General features: G+C 36.0%; 1 non-coding gene and 2 pseudogenes across 1 annotated transcript; all 3 read right to left on the bottom strand.

Moving 5' to 3' along the window:
- Positions 1 to 519: 519 nt before the first annotated feature.
- On the bottom strand, positions 520 to 626 carry LOC130497940 (small nucleolar RNA R71). The gene has a single exon (XR_008936982.1). It is a non-coding gene; the product is annotated as a small nucleolar RNA R71 (small nucleolar RNA).
- Positions 627 to 10,239: 9,613 nt separating this feature from the next.
- On the bottom strand, positions 10,240 to 11,072 carry LOC130504489 (probable rRNA-processing protein EBP2 homolog; annotated as a pseudogene).
- A 1,850-nt stretch (positions 11,073 to 12,922) lies between these two features.
- LOC130510168 (probable LRR receptor-like serine/threonine-protein kinase At4g36180) lies at positions 12,923 to 14,538 on the bottom strand (annotated as a pseudogene).
- Positions 14,539 to 15,728: the final 1,190 nt, after the last annotated feature.

The raw sequence follows: 15,728 nt of genomic DNA, 5'->3' as shown, positions 1-15,728 counted from the left end.
ATCAGAGCTTTAGAGAGAGAGTGTGCTAGAAAAAGAAGAGAAGAAGAGCAACAAGCTCAACTGCAGCCACTGGAAGCTGCAATGGAAGAACAACAAAATCCTCTGAACCCCAATGGAGTAAACAATGTTCCACAAGGGCCCCAACAGCGACCAGCTCGCCCCATTGGCACTTATGACCGCCCCAACATCCATGGTCCTCGACTTGGAATCCGAGCACCAGCTGTGGCTGCTAACAACTTTGAGATCAAGTCAGGGCTGCTCAACTGCATAGAGAACAACAAGTATCATGGTCTGGCTGTGGAGGACCCATTTGATCACTTGGATAAGTTTGACAGCTACTGTGGTATGTCAAAGACTAATGGTGTGTCAGAGGATGCCTTAAAGCTCAAGCTATTCCCTTTCTCTTTGGGGGATAAGGCACGTCAGTGGGAGAAGTCTCTACCAAGTGACTCCATCACCACTTGGGAAGACTGCAAAAGGGCATTCTTGGAGAAGTTCTTCTCTACCTCAAGAACTGCTAAGTTGAAGAATGAGATCTCCAGCTTCCAACAGAAGAACTTGGAAGGATTCAGTGAAGCTTGGGAGAGATTCAATGGTTACCAAGCTCAGTGCCCACACCATGGATTCTCTAAGGAGAGCTTGCTGAGCACATTCTACAGAGGTGCTCTTCCTAAGTACAGAGCCAGACTGGATACAGCTAGCAATGGGTTCTTTTTGGGGAGAACTGAGGAAGAGGCAGAGGCTCTAGTTGACAACATGGTTAAGAGTGATGCAGTTTACAGTGGCGACCATGACAGAAGCAGCAGAGGTGATGACAATCAAACAAGGAATGAGATAAAGGCTCTTCAGGAGAAGATTGACAAACTCATTGCTGATAAGACCACACAAGCGCAGGTGAACTTTGTTGGCAACCCAAGCCATGAGATACCTCCTACTGTCAATGAGGTTGAGGGTTTGGAAGGGCAAGAAGAATTGTGTTTCATCAACAGTAATGGTAGCTGGTACAAGAAGGAACCCAACTTTCAGTACAACAACTACCAACAGAAACCCTATTCAAACAACCAGCAGAGTGGTTATCAGCCTCGAAACAACCAGCAGAGCAACTATCAGCCTCAGCAAAACTCCTCTCCTAGCTCATCTGCCCCTCAACAGAGCAGCACTGATGCCTTACTGAAACAGATCTTGGAGTCTCAGACTAGAAGTGAGAAGCATGTGGGCTATGAGCTGAAGAACCTTCACTCCAAGATTGATGGGAGCTACAATGAGCTCAACAACAAATTCACCCACCTTGCTTCTTCTGTCAAGAATTTGGAGAATCAGTTTGCTTCCATGAGCTCCCACCAGAACCGCCAGCAAGGATCTCTACCTGGAAAGTCAGATCAAAACCCCAAGGAAGCAAAAGCTGTCACACTTAGGAGTGGTAAGCAGTTGACTCCTGTAACCTTCACCAAGGATGCTGAGAAACAAGGTGAGGAGGTGGCCATCAACCTAGATGATGAAGTGGTCATTGTTGATGAGAAGACAGATGCTGAGATCTTGGAGAAGATTGTGAAAGCCAAGGGTAAAGAAAAGGTTGGAGAAGAGAAGAAAACAACAAAAGATGGTGAATCTGCTGCTCCAGCAAGTGAGAGCTCTCATGTCCCTCCTCCCTATGAACCAAAGCTTCCATTCCCTGGTAGATTCAAGAAGCAGCTGCTACAGAAGTACAAGGCTTTGTTTGAGAAGCAGATGAGTGAAGCTCAGGTTACAATGCCCATCATTGATGCTTTCATGTTGATTCCTCAATACAGCAAACTCCTGAAAGATGTTGTAGCTGCTAAGAAGAAGGAGATGGAGGGCATGATGGTTCTGAGTCATGAGTGCAATGCCATCATTCAGAGGCTTGATGCTCCAGAGAAGCTAGAGGATCCAGGATGCTTCACACTCCTTTGTGCTCTTGGACCTATGGTATTTGAGAAATGTCTCTGCGATTTGGGAGCTAGTGTCAGCTTGATGCCTTTGTCTGTGGCAAAGAAGCTTGGCTTCACTCAATACAAGAAGTGTAGACTCTCTCCGGTGTTGGCTGATCGTTCAGTGAAGTACCCTGTGGGCATCCTAGAGAACCTCCCTGTGAAGATTGGAAGGTATGAGATACCTACAGATTTTGTGGTGCTTGAAATGGGTGAGGAGGCTCAAGACCCATTGATTCTTGGAAGGCCATTCTTAGCTACAGTAGGAGCTATTGTGAATGTGAAGGAAGGGAAGATTGACCTCCATTTGGGCAAGGAGAACATCCTCCACTTTGACATCAAGGAGAAAATGAGGAACCCCACTGTATTTAGACAAGCCTTCACCATTGAAGAGATGAATCCTCCTCCTGCTGATGATCACTTTGATGAGCTACCACCTGAGGAAGATGGGGTGTCAACTCCACTTTCTGCACCTATTCCAGCCTGATCCAAAGGAGGCAAAGTCAAGCTAGAGACTTAAAACAAGCTCACTTGGGAGGAAGTCCCATGAGTATCCTTGTATATATTGCATTAGTATTTGCATTATCATTTTATTGCATAAAACAATGGGAGAGTGAAGTTGTGTGTAGGTATTGAGCAGAAAGTCGGACACCAGAGCGATCTCATCACAGCGACACCTCTAGGTCGCTCCACCTGGGAGTGACATGTCTAGAGCGAGATGCCGAGGTCGCTCGCGTCACACGCGAGTGGAAACACAGAAACTGACCGTGGAGCGAGGTCTCCGCAGCGACGTCACGAGGTCGCTCCAGCTGGGAGCGACCTGCCGCAGCGACCCTTCCACCTCGCTCCCGTCTCAGGTAACTGGAAACCTCCCTTCTCCCAGTTTTTCTTTGCATTTTAGAATTTCATTGGGTACCTCACTCACACAGAGACTGTGTGATTTAAGTGTGGGGGAGGTACCAAGTATTTGATCATGTTTGTTTCCATGATTTTGAGTCTCATGCATTGCATATTACATTCTTATTTGCATAGAAAAATCCAAAAAAATAAAAAAAAAAATTGAAAAACACAAAAAGGATCATTTAGTTGCATCATTTGCATTTTTAGGATTGAGTCTAGAAGCATATAGGTTGCATTCATGCATTAGGGGGATTTCAACCTTGTAAAGAGCTCATGCTATGTACTGAATTTGTTGACCTTTGTAATCATGACAAGTAGCTTGAGCACCCTTTAGAAAGCTTGTAAACTTCGCGCCTTGAATGCTCCTCTTGAAACTCATTTGACTGTTGATACTCTCTCTTTGAAGCAAGCTCCTGTTTTAATGTCTCTTGCATATGGTCTCTTGTGTACTAAGTCATGGATATACACACTTGAGTTGTCCCATCCTTTTTACCAATCTTCTTGACAAACTCAAGTGGTACTCCACTCCCAAAACCCATACCTCATTTTTAAACCATCATTATTTGTTGAGTGAGGCCTCTTTGGAAAGCTTTACATGTGCATAATGTTGAGAGTATTGGGAACGACAATGCTTAGTCTCCATTCTTGCTAGATTAGTCACTCTATTGTCTAGCTATAGGAAGGGGGTGAGTGTTGTGATTGTGATTTGGGAATATGAAAGGTTTGACTCTTTGTGCTTAAATGATTAGTCTTTATGGGATAAGTGGAGAAGTATCTAGCTCTTATTGTGAAAAGTCTTGGCCCCCAAATATAAAAAAAAATATATATAAAAAAAAAAGAATAAAAAGGGGGCTAGCAAAGTTGTTAGGAGCTCAGATTTGTTTAAAAATTGTGAAAATCCCTTATTGATTTCAAAAAGAAAGAGTCTGATGTGAAGAATGTTCTTGGGATCTTTTGGTGAGAGATGTGAGTTGGGTTTGACATTGAGGAATAATTGAATATCTTGTGTGTTTGGGAAAGGGTAGAACAATGGAGATTGAGTATTGTATGCATGAGTTGATCCCTTTCTTAGATATATTATGTGTAATGTCAAAGCTACTGTGTTTTGAGAGAAAACCACCTTAAAAGATTATTTTGAACCTCTGATTTCACTTGCATTAAAGCCTTTGTCTTACCAAACCAAATGACTTGGACCAGTTGACCATTTGTGAGATGTCTATTGAGTTTGCTTCCTGAATGTTAGAGAGATGGTGGATTTGTGGTTTGTAGATGCATGATTAATGAGTGTAGAGATCAAAGGAGCTGAGATAGGCCTAGAGAAGTTAGAGATGGATAAAATCTTTGCTCTTGCTATTTGGTATGATTATGCAAGGTTGTTAGGTTGAGAACTAAGAAGAGTTTCTTTTGGTTATGAGTCCCCACCTTCAAACCTCTTCTCTTTGGTTCTTGAAAGTTTACTTGTGGACAAGTAAAGGACTAGTGTGGGGGAGTTGATGTCTTGCATATTTGCATTGTTTTAACCATTCATTCATAAGAATTTGCATCATATAGATTAGGATTTAGACATGTTTAGGTTGCATTTGGCATACATATGTCTCTATCAGGTATTGGAACACCACATGGAGTTCTTAGAGACATTTGGAAGCAAAGTGATCAAAAAGGGGGTGAAAGATGAGCATGGATGGAGGCTTTAGAGAAATCTTCTGTTGTTAAGATTTTGTGGAGACACCGGAAATTGAGTTAGTTTTCTAATGGAAGTGGTTTCAAGTCATTTGGAGATGTAATGGAGAAGTTACGGTCAATTTACTAGAGGCATATCCATCCTGGTCGAGAACCGCAGAGTGACCTTCCGGAGCGACCCCCTAAGGTAGCTCCCAACCAGAGCGACCAACCAGAGCGACCCACCTAATTCGCTCGCGTTTTCATCGCCCGGAGACACAAAAATGGAGGCTGGAGCGACCTCTCAAAGCGACCCCCCAAGGTCGCTCCCAACCCCAGAGCGACCTCCTGGAGTGACCCTCTGAGGTCGCTCCACGTTATTTGCTGCACGATTTTATTATTTTTCAAGGACCTTTTTGCAATTGTTGTGCACGTTTTTGCACTTGGAAAACCTAATGTTTAAGTACTATGTAGCCACCATTTGGCAATCTATCTTTTATCTATTGAAGAACACAAAACTCTCTCAAGAAAGTTATCTTTTGATTTGATTGTTCTTGTGTTCTTGTGATTTTCTTTTCTAGTTCTCTATATGATTCATCTGAAATCCACCATGGGTTTAAGAGGAATCATGGAGATTAGTGAGTAATCACCTTTTGGATTCATGGGTTAGGGTGATTAAGGGTGATTAGGCTAGTTCTAGGATGTTTTAGGTGTAGATCATACTTGTTCCTTGCTAGTAGAGTGATCTTAATGCATCATTTGAGTAGGCCACTCAAAGGGTGATCTCTAGGCATTTCTCACCCGACAGGTGTTTGATGAAATGCCTGAGTCAACTCTCCTAGGCTTTTAGTGTACTTTGCCAAAGAGATTTGTTGTTAAAGATGCTAAGATAGCTAATAGACTTGTTAGTAATGATTGCTTGCATGTTATTCAACCAAAGACATTTGATGTTTGAGACATGTTAGCAAATGAGCATTCATCTAGACATAGAGCTTGCTTAGAATTGTGTCTATGCTTAAGGTTGATAGTTTGATTTATCATTTACATTCCTTAGTTCGAAACCTGATCACCCAAGGTCTAAATCCCTATACCCATGAGTTCTCCTTTCCAATAGCTTAAAAGTATCATTTTTATTGCTTTGGTTTAGCTTTAATCATTAGTTTAGAAATCATCAAACCACTGGCTGCACTTAAATTAGGCAAATACTTGCATTCTCACTGCTTTGAGTCCCTCAGAACTGGTTCGACAAACAACTTCCACTATACTATCATTTGACTTAGGAGCCTCAAAACTCCTAACATCAGCATCTTCACTGAGTGGTCGTCTTTTCTATTTCACTTTGAGTCAAGACTATGTTTTTCCTTTATTTTAGACTTTGCTTCGGTTTAATATTTGCAAACAGATTGCTTGATGATTTCCAGATTTATATTAGAGAAAATTAGAAATAAAAGACACTTTCATCTTGGATTTGTCACTTTAAGATTTCTAGAAGATATTTTGGGAAAATAGGATTTGATTCTCTTTAAATACCATACTACCCTTAATTTATCAATTAATTTAAATTATTATTATAATTTAATTTAATTTAATTTTCGTAATTGATTTTTAATTTAAAATAGTAAAAAGTAAAAAAAAGGTAAAATTAGACAAAAGAAATAACTCAAGTCTGGTTACAAAAAAAAAAGAAACAACTCAAGTCAATATCCTAATTTCATCGTCCCTTTTTCTTCTCCGCCGTAGTATTCTTCCATTGAGATTTAGGACTCAACGGAGAAAAGCCTAGTTCTTCGCCGGTGTTTCTTCTGGCCAGAGTCTCTAATCTCTTAAACTTCATCCTCTCATCTTCAAGTCGTCGTCATGGTAGCTTGTCCTGAAACTCCGGAGTCATTAGCACATCTCCAAGCCGCAGCCATCGTGGAACTTCATGACGTCTTCATCTGTTCACCTAGCCACCGTGGCTCTTCCTCCTCCGCTGTGCTCAGCCGAGAGTCTCCACGTCCACGTCGTGCTCTCAGATTCTCCGTCGTGCTCCGTTCTCGTCTTCGGTGGCTCACGACCTCTCTATCTCCTCGTCGTGCTCTCAGAGATCCACTGGTCATTGCTTGAAGCCTCGCCGCCGGAAGGCGTGTCGCAGACGACAGAAAGCTCGTTAAAGAGAAACAATGGTAGACTTCCATTTATTTGCGTCTTTCGTCCCTGGATTTTTTTCCTTTTCACTTTTGACCCTGGCACTTTCAGATTTGCACAGAGGACCCACGAATTGACCCTGAATATTTCAATTGAACATTTCAGACCCCTCCTATTTGCAGAATGGTCCTTGGCGTCTTGATAGTTCTCAATTCGGCCACAAACTATGTAATTTGCAAGGATAACCTTACAATTTCGCCTTACAATTTCGCCTCAAACTTCTCAAATGTACACTTTAATCCATGTTAAATGCAAATGAACGCACAAATGCATTATATAAATATAAATGCATCCTATAATGATTAAGAAATACTAATAACAAATGCTAAAACTCATAAAACGTGGGATATTTAGAAAATATTTTCTGAGATTTTTAGAATAGATTTAGGAAAATTCTATAATTGAATATGGAAGTTTCTATATTTTTTCCCGATTTGGTTAGGATACGTATCTTACCTCACCCATAACATAGTACAAAACGTGGGAATCCTATTCTTCCTTAGGCGTCACATAAAGTAAAAGGTAGAGGACTCTATGACGCAAAAACTACGTAAGGTACAACATAGAGTTAAGGCTATATATGGCTATCTAGCTGCAGGTACACTGAAGACATGTTGCTAGATTATAACGTCACAAATTATAGCTGAGATATAAGGAAGAAGAAAGTTTAGTTTACGGTATATATCCAAGATACAACTATGTATAATACTTAATATACGATTTCTAGATGAAATAGAGCACTAGAATATGTATTCTAACCAGATTAGAAAACAAAATAAAATATGATTCCTCATTTAAAAAAAAAAATTTAAACATATAATTTATCATACTTATGTTTTCAATAGTTTTCATATTTTTCATATTTTTAAAGTTAAGTTTACTATTTTTTCCATCAACCCAGGGTAAAACATGTCTATAATTGCCAAAAATATGAAAAATCTTAGAGAAACGAACAAAAGTTTAAAGTGTCTCTTTTTCCAATTCTCCCTTTATATTAAGACTAAGTTTATCTTAAATGCTATTTTTTATTTTGAATGAGGTTATCTGAAATATATGCATCATCTAAAATTAACAATTGTTTCCGTTAGTAAAGTTCTCTATTATATAATCAGGTCTAGCTACCGAAATCCAACCTAACCCAGAACAATCGCCATTTTCTTAAATAAAAGTCAAACTATAATAACAATTGTGTCCCTTGATTCTTTCAATCAAATAAAAGGTCTTAATAAAAAAATCAAACAGTACCAAGCTTTTAGCGAGTCTCATTCATGGTCGTGAATCCATGAAAACAGAATGATTACTTTTTCAGAAGGGAACGAAAAATCTAAGAACACACTATGAATTCACTAGGGAGAAGCTTTCTTTTCTTTATATACGACGATGGGAAGCATTTCTATGATCTTTTGCTTGATCCTAATTCAGCCCGCTCATGTTAAAATGACAAGTCATTACAGAACTAAACCTATCAAACCATTAATTTCACCGTAAGATGAAAATATCATTATATTCGTGAGCAAGAGTTTATTGATGGAGTGTGTTTTGCACTGCTCAAAGCATAGAAACGATTTCTTACTATTTTCCTTTTGGTCATCATAAAATGCACTAACCATGTATCAAAATTTTTAGTGCTTCTAAAAAAAATATATCAGAAATTTTCTACTTGAATTAGTAAGAAGATAGGGATATAGAATTTATTAGTCATTTAACTAGAATTAGGATAAGACTTGCGCCTTGCGCAGGGTGAATATATATAAAAAATATTTAAAAAATATTGTATGAAAAAAAATGTATATTCTTGATCGAATTAATATTTTTGGTCCTTAAACAGTTTTTTAAAACCTTTTGTGTTAATTACATAATTTGTTTATTACTGAGCTGATCTCATTTTAAAAATATTTTAGGTTAAAAATCACTTATCGCATAAGAACATAACGTTTACGCGGAAAAAATCTCAAACCTACTATTTGGTTATAATGAAACTATGCCAGATCTGTTTTATATCCTGATTTAGCAATTTGAAAGTTAATTATGGCTATAGGAAGTTTACGTTCACGTGTCAATCCTATCTATCTTCAATATTTTTCTCTTTTATGTCGTTTTTCATATTGGTTATTGGTCAATATAAATATTGATTTTGAAGTTTATTCTCATTTTGTTCTTTTTGGCCTGAGATTTAGAAATGTTTAAGATCTAAAATTGTTAAAGAGATAGGTTAAAATATGCGTCTTGTGCAGAATAAATCTTTTTGGCCTGAGATTTAGAAATGTTTAAGATCTAAAATTATTAAAGAGATAGGTTAAAATATGTGTCTTGTGCAGAATAAATATTTTATATTTATTATTTATTTTATGTTCTTTGCATATTACGAAATAATAAAATAATAATTATATTAAATAACTAAGAAATCAGTTACTATTATGTAATAAATTGGGGTGCACATATAAAACGATTACTCTTGTTTCGTAATATGCAAAGAATGTTTAGATATTTCAATAATTTATAATCATTTAAAAATGTGAATAATTTACACCAAAGAATTGTTTTTAAATGTGGAATGTTTAGCTATTTCAATAATTTATAATCATTTAAAAAAACAATGAAGATTTCAAAATTAAAATATTAAATTCAATATACCTCTAATGCAAATATCGAAATATAAGTATGTATTTTCATATGATATAACACCTATTAAATAAAATTATTTATTCATATGATTTTATAATCATTGTATCTTATTATATAAAAAATTTAAACCTTGATCACAAAAATTTATGCGAGACTTTAAACAGTTGTAGTAATTTATACTCTTTTAAAGAAATCAAAATACAACATATAAAAAATCTTAATTTTTATTATATAATTAATGTAATTGTATAATTTATTTTAATAATAAATAATTAAACAAAATGATAGAAAATATATAGATTGTTAGCAAATATTTATTATTTAAAATCATTAATTGTCATATATATTTTAATCACATTTGGGGTTCTACATGATCTTGGACGATTCGACTCATTCTCTTTTAATATGGTAAATATTGGATTATATAATTTGGAACATACTATATCAATCAAGATGCTCTGATTCTGTAATTACAATGAAAAAACATAACGATTATATAATTTACTCAAATTAGTCGTTACTAATACTACAAAGATACGATGCTATTGATGATGTTGATGAGAGATTTGCTGCTACTACAAAAGAACAAAGGAGAAGTAGAACATACTTTTAGTTTTGCATACGGAGAAACCATTTTTAACTTATGTTGTGGCCAAAGAGAACCAACGATAAACTTGATGGAAATACATACACTATATATGTCTTATATTTAGATATAGAATAGTCTTTTTTTTTTCTTTGAAACACATGGAGCTTTGTTGATTCAAGTAATCATTAGTACAACATTTTTAACTAAAATATATTGGTCCGAAGACCCTTACAAAGCAAAGAAACATTCTCTCAAAAATATAATCCAAAACAACAAAGTAGTTTATAGTGTTGAAACAGTAGATAAGTTTAGATGAACCAAACCTTATTTTTATCTCTTCTGCCTCATGTTTCCACCCGCTTTGCCTCCACGAAACCCACCTTTGAAATCATTCGTCGTCTCTGCAGTTTTCTGCTTGCTCAACCCTTTCCTTCCACCATGACCAAACTTAGAATCCCTAAACTCCCTCTTCTTTTTGTTCATCCTCGAAGTAGGCTTCCCTTTACCACCTAACCGATCACCGGGAGACACACCTGGGCTCTTCTTACCACCTCCTCTCTGGAAACTCTTTCCGTTTCCAAACTCAAGATCAAGCTCTCCAGCACCTCTTTTCTCGATAAACCCACTCTGCTGCTTCTGTTTCCTCCACTTCTTGTCAGACTCAATCTCATCCTTCTTCTGCTTAGCCCGTTGCTTCATCTTCTGAGACTGTACTTCCTTAGCCATCTTCTTTTTGTCCCTAGCCTTACTCCTCTCTTCAGACTACTCCATCTGCTTCTTCTCTTACAGAAGCTTAGACTTCACCTTCTCCATGTGCGTGTCCGACTTCACCTTCTCCGCCTAGTAATCCTCCGGCCTGAGGAAAGGCAGTTCCATCACCTGGAGCTTCTCAAAAGCCTGCCTCGTCCCTTCGAGGGCTTGAGTGTAGAACGCCATCTCTCTAGCGAGGTCATCGTTTACATCAACGGCTTGTCCTTGATCAATCTCGACGGTGAGCTTGTGACTTCAGCAACATCTTCTAGCCTGCTTATGTCTTGAAGCTTCTCAGTGATCTCGTTTTCTGAATCCGAATCTGACAAAGATTCTACTTCGGAGTCAGATGCTACGTCTTCATCAATTATGTTCATCTCATCATCTTCCACAAAATTATCCTCAAATGACATGGTTTACAACGAAACGATAGAAGATTGAAGAACTCTGTTTGAGAGGATTTTTAGAGAGAGTAACGATGACGGCGTGAGAAGAAGATGATATAGACATCATATTAAATTTATACTATGTATATACGGCTCTTGTGACGGTCAAAGAATTTTATTTCGCTAGGGAATTTATTTTAAGACTATGCTTTTTCTAAACGCGTTATAAGTCTGCCACGTCAGGCATTAGAAGGCATAAACAACTGACACATAGGATGGGGGACTTTTCTAATTATTACAAAATTCAGGTTATAACTATTTAAAAGATCCTCAGATAATATATAGAAGATATAGAGAAATATATATATATATATAGTTGTATATATTTTTTTGGTTTTGTCATCATATAGTATGTTCGATTTTATATCTACATAAATCCCCTAGACTATATTTGAGAAGTGATTTTGCCACATGTCTTCTCTACAATCATTCTCACAAAAATAATATGACATGGCTACTAAATTGATGACATGTCTTATAGATTAATATGACATGGACAATTTTTGCCACATGTCTTCTCTACAATCATTCTCACAAAAATAATATGACATGGCTACTAAAATTAATGACATGTCTTATAAATTAATATGACATGGATAATTATACTTGATGTTAATTTATATTTTTGGTAATTTTTAAAATATGGTAATAACTCATATATTACATTTATTTTCGATTTATATTTTTGGACTTTTTAAAAATATGGTAATAACTCATAAATCATCATTAAATAAATATATTCAATTATGGCATTTCAAATTTCAAAATATCATTTAAATTAAAAATATTTCAAAAATATATACATATTTTTAGAAAATTACAAAAATTAAATCATAAAATCAAATTAAATCGTAAAATCATTAGTTTCTTATATATATCTACAAATTCTATAAATATTTTTTAATTTTAATTTTTGACAATTATGAAATTTTCATCCCCTAAACTATATTTGAGAAGTGATTTTGCCACATGTCTTCTACAATCATTTTCACAAAAATAATATGACATGGCTACTAAAATTGATGACAATGTCTTATAGATTAATATGACATGAAACAATTATATTTAATGTTAATTTATATTTTTGGTAAACTTTTTAAATATGGTAATAACTCATGTATTACATTTATTGTCGATTTATATTTTGAACTTTTTTAAAATATGGTAATAACTCATAAATCATCATTAAAAATAAATATATTCAATTATGGCATTTCAAATTTTGAAATATCATTTAAATTAAAAATATTCAAATATATACATATTTTTAGAAAATTATAAAAATTAAATCATTAAAATCAATTAAATCGTAAAATCATTAGTTTCTTATATATATATCTACAGATTTTATAAATATTGTTTAATTTTAATTTTTTACAATTATACAATTTTACATATTTATTATTTAATATATTTAATTAAAATAAATAGATAGAAAAATCTACCTAAGATTATAATTTTAAATATATACATGCACATTCTTAAATAGATTTCAGAATAAACAAAATTGTTTTTATCTTAATTTTAATGTTCAGTTAAATCAAATTTATATTAAAATTTAATAAAAAAAGAAATTTATAATATTAATAAAAAATAAATATAATTTATATTTATCTGTTTAGAAAATATTTTAAAATTTTTTTACTGCACATGGTGCAGGAAAACACCTAGTACTGAAAAAAAAAATAGAATACATTATTCCTAAACTCTTTTCATAAGAAAAATTCAAGAATCAAAAAGGTGTTTTATATAAAATAAGTTACTGAAATTTAATGCATTGCATTATTCAATAAATAGATTATCCGCAGACCTGGTCGTTTTAAAACAAAAAAAAAGGAAGTCTATCATTGACTGATTGACATATATTATAAATCTAGTTTATTGTTATTAATACAAATTTTATTTGGAGTTTTATTAATACAAATCTTATTTGGAGCTAAACTTGCAAGTGTCACGGTACATCTACCACACCAATGGAGCTTTCCTGCCGCTAAACTTTGCAAGGAGAAAGTGGAGGACCGCAAAGACAGTCGTTCCCAGCAAACGCACTGGCTGGAAACTTTTGTTGTCGGAAGCTTTCCGCAAAGGTGATTCTGACTCACGTTCAGTGTCTGCAGTCCAGCAACGGTGGCCGGCACCTTCCCGAACACCAAGTTTCTCGACAGATCCAGCGTTTTCAGCGTCTTCGCAAAACGTTAGCTTCCCCATATCAAACCGTAGCTTGTTCCCGGCCGCCCGGAACTCCACCAGATACTCCGTCTGGTTCAGAAACCTCGCCGGACTCCCTGATATCTCGTTTTCAGACAGATCAATGAAATCATAAAAGTAATATTCCGCTGGCTTCCAATCGTCTAAGCTCATCTTGATCCCGCATCTCGCAAGCTTCAACGAGAAGATGATCGGCGACGACGTCACCCACTTCGGAATGGTTTGAGATGGAACTTATTGTACGATAGGTCCAAAGACTCGATTCCCTTAACGTACAAAGCAGGGAACGGATCGGTGAGAAGATTGTGCGAGAGATCAAGATTAAAGATCTTGGTGAGATTCGCGAAGCTCTTCGGCACGACTCCGGAGAACTGGTTGCGCGAGAGATCAACGTGTCGAGCGCCTTGAACCTCGATAAGTAGTCTGGAATCTTCCCGGAGAGTTTGTTATGGCCTACTTCGAGGAACCTGAGGATCGGTGCGAGCGACGCGATCGACGGAGGAAGGTTCCCGGAGAATCCGTTGCGAGAGAGAACGAGAGATCGGAGCTCCGGCATGGATTTGAAAATATCCGGGATGTTCCGGAGAGACGGTTACCCGCCGAGATTCAGATACGACATGAGCTTGAGGTTAGCAATCCCTGAAGGGATTGTTTCGGTTAAGAGATTACCGCCAAGATTGAGCTGAGATAGCTTGGTTTAAATTTGATATGGAAGTTGGGAATCGGACCGGTGAACCGGTTTCCTTCGGGCTAAGCGCTTCAATCTGGCTTAGGGAACCGATGTTAACCGGTAGTGGACCGGAGAGACGGTTTTCTCGATGTAAACGTATTTCAGCTGTGGGTAATTGGATGAAAAGGAACTGTGGGAAGTCCAGTGATGTTTTTGAGATTCATGAAGTAAATACCATCGAGGTGTTGGAGTTTGGCTAGCGACGAGGGATTGTGCCGGAGAGGAAGCTTCCGGCTACATCGGACTGTCCACTGACAGTGAGTGCGGTGACTCGGTCGCCGGTGTGAGGCAGGTGATACCGTTCCAGGAGCAGCAAGCAGTGCCTTTCTTCCATGAGCTGAGAATACCCGAAGGATCTCGGGTTTATACCCGATTTGAAAGCTAGAAGACCTGCCTCGTCATCTGGATGACACGTGGCGGCTTTGACGGGGTTTAGGCACCGGAGAGGATGATAACAACGGTGAAGATCAAAAATGAGAAGGAAGAAGAGTTCATGTTGTTGTTTGTGTTGTTGGGTGAGAGAAACGAATGTATGGTACTAATAGAGAGAGGTTCAAAGTCAAAGTTGACGATTTTTGACTGATCCGTTTGCTGGAAGTGTGAGACATAATTAAAGCTATCCGTCCGTAACGCTCGAATTATCATTCCCAACAGGTTTGAAATTGACTATTTCATCAGATTTTAGTCTCCTGATTATCCTTAACACTTTTTATGCTGAAAAACAAATATATTTTTATTTTCTATATTTATTTGTTATGTTTTGAAGATATCCAAAAAAAGTATAAAAAGTTCCTTTAAAACAACGAACATCATCGCTATATCTCTCTTTACTTAACTTAACAATAGCTCCATCAGAATCATCCTGCTGATATAGGAAAAGAATATGTCTTTCCCTTCAACTTAGTCCCACACAAGCGGTGGTGGTGTGGCAGCCATAGTGTTGACGAGCTTCCTTGCACCGAAGCTGTTTGCCCAAACAAGCAACTGCACATTGTGGGATTCCGCAACTTGTATGCCATAATACGATTTCGATTTCGCAAATACAACGAATGGATGGAGTGCTTTAGTTTCTTGTAAAAAAAAACTTAATTATTCTTTAGCAATGGACTTACCTTTGTTTTTCAGCCAATTAGGCTTCGCCTATTAAATACTCCATTTACTCTAGATATTGATCCGCAACAACAGTGTGATGATTGTTTTCATTTTTATATATGTAACTATTTGGTGTATATAATTAATGGTATATAATTTTAATATTTATCATATTATTAATAGTTTATTATATATTTTCAAACATAATAATTTTATAGTTTGTATGCATGTAATTTATTTTTTGTTTTCAAATTGTTAGTGAATATATCTCTTATTAATATATGAACACTAATTTAAAATCTTACATTATATGATATTTACGAAAAATTCCATTCAAATTACTATTAATTAGATATTAATTTTCCTTATAGTTTTTATTTTAGGTTTTGATCATACGTATATATTGATCGAATTATATGTATGATTTTTAAATCTTTGACTGAATAACCTACATAAGTGTAATTAATATCAAACCTACATTAAATATTATATTAAATTAATATCACAATTTTAATACAAATTGTACATGAGTTTAATATAACTAATAAAATTTAATTAGATACTTAAAAGGTTTATTTTAGCAAAAATAAAAT

Source organism: Raphanus sativus, chromosome 1, assembly GCF_000801105.2.
Source record: "Raphanus sativus cultivar WK10039 chromosome 1, ASM80110v3, whole genome shotgun sequence".
In the NCBI taxonomy this organism is placed as follows: Eukaryota; Viridiplantae; Streptophyta; class Magnoliopsida; order Brassicales; family Brassicaceae; genus Raphanus; species Raphanus sativus.
This window is presented reverse-complemented; position numbering and strand designations above follow the sequence as displayed.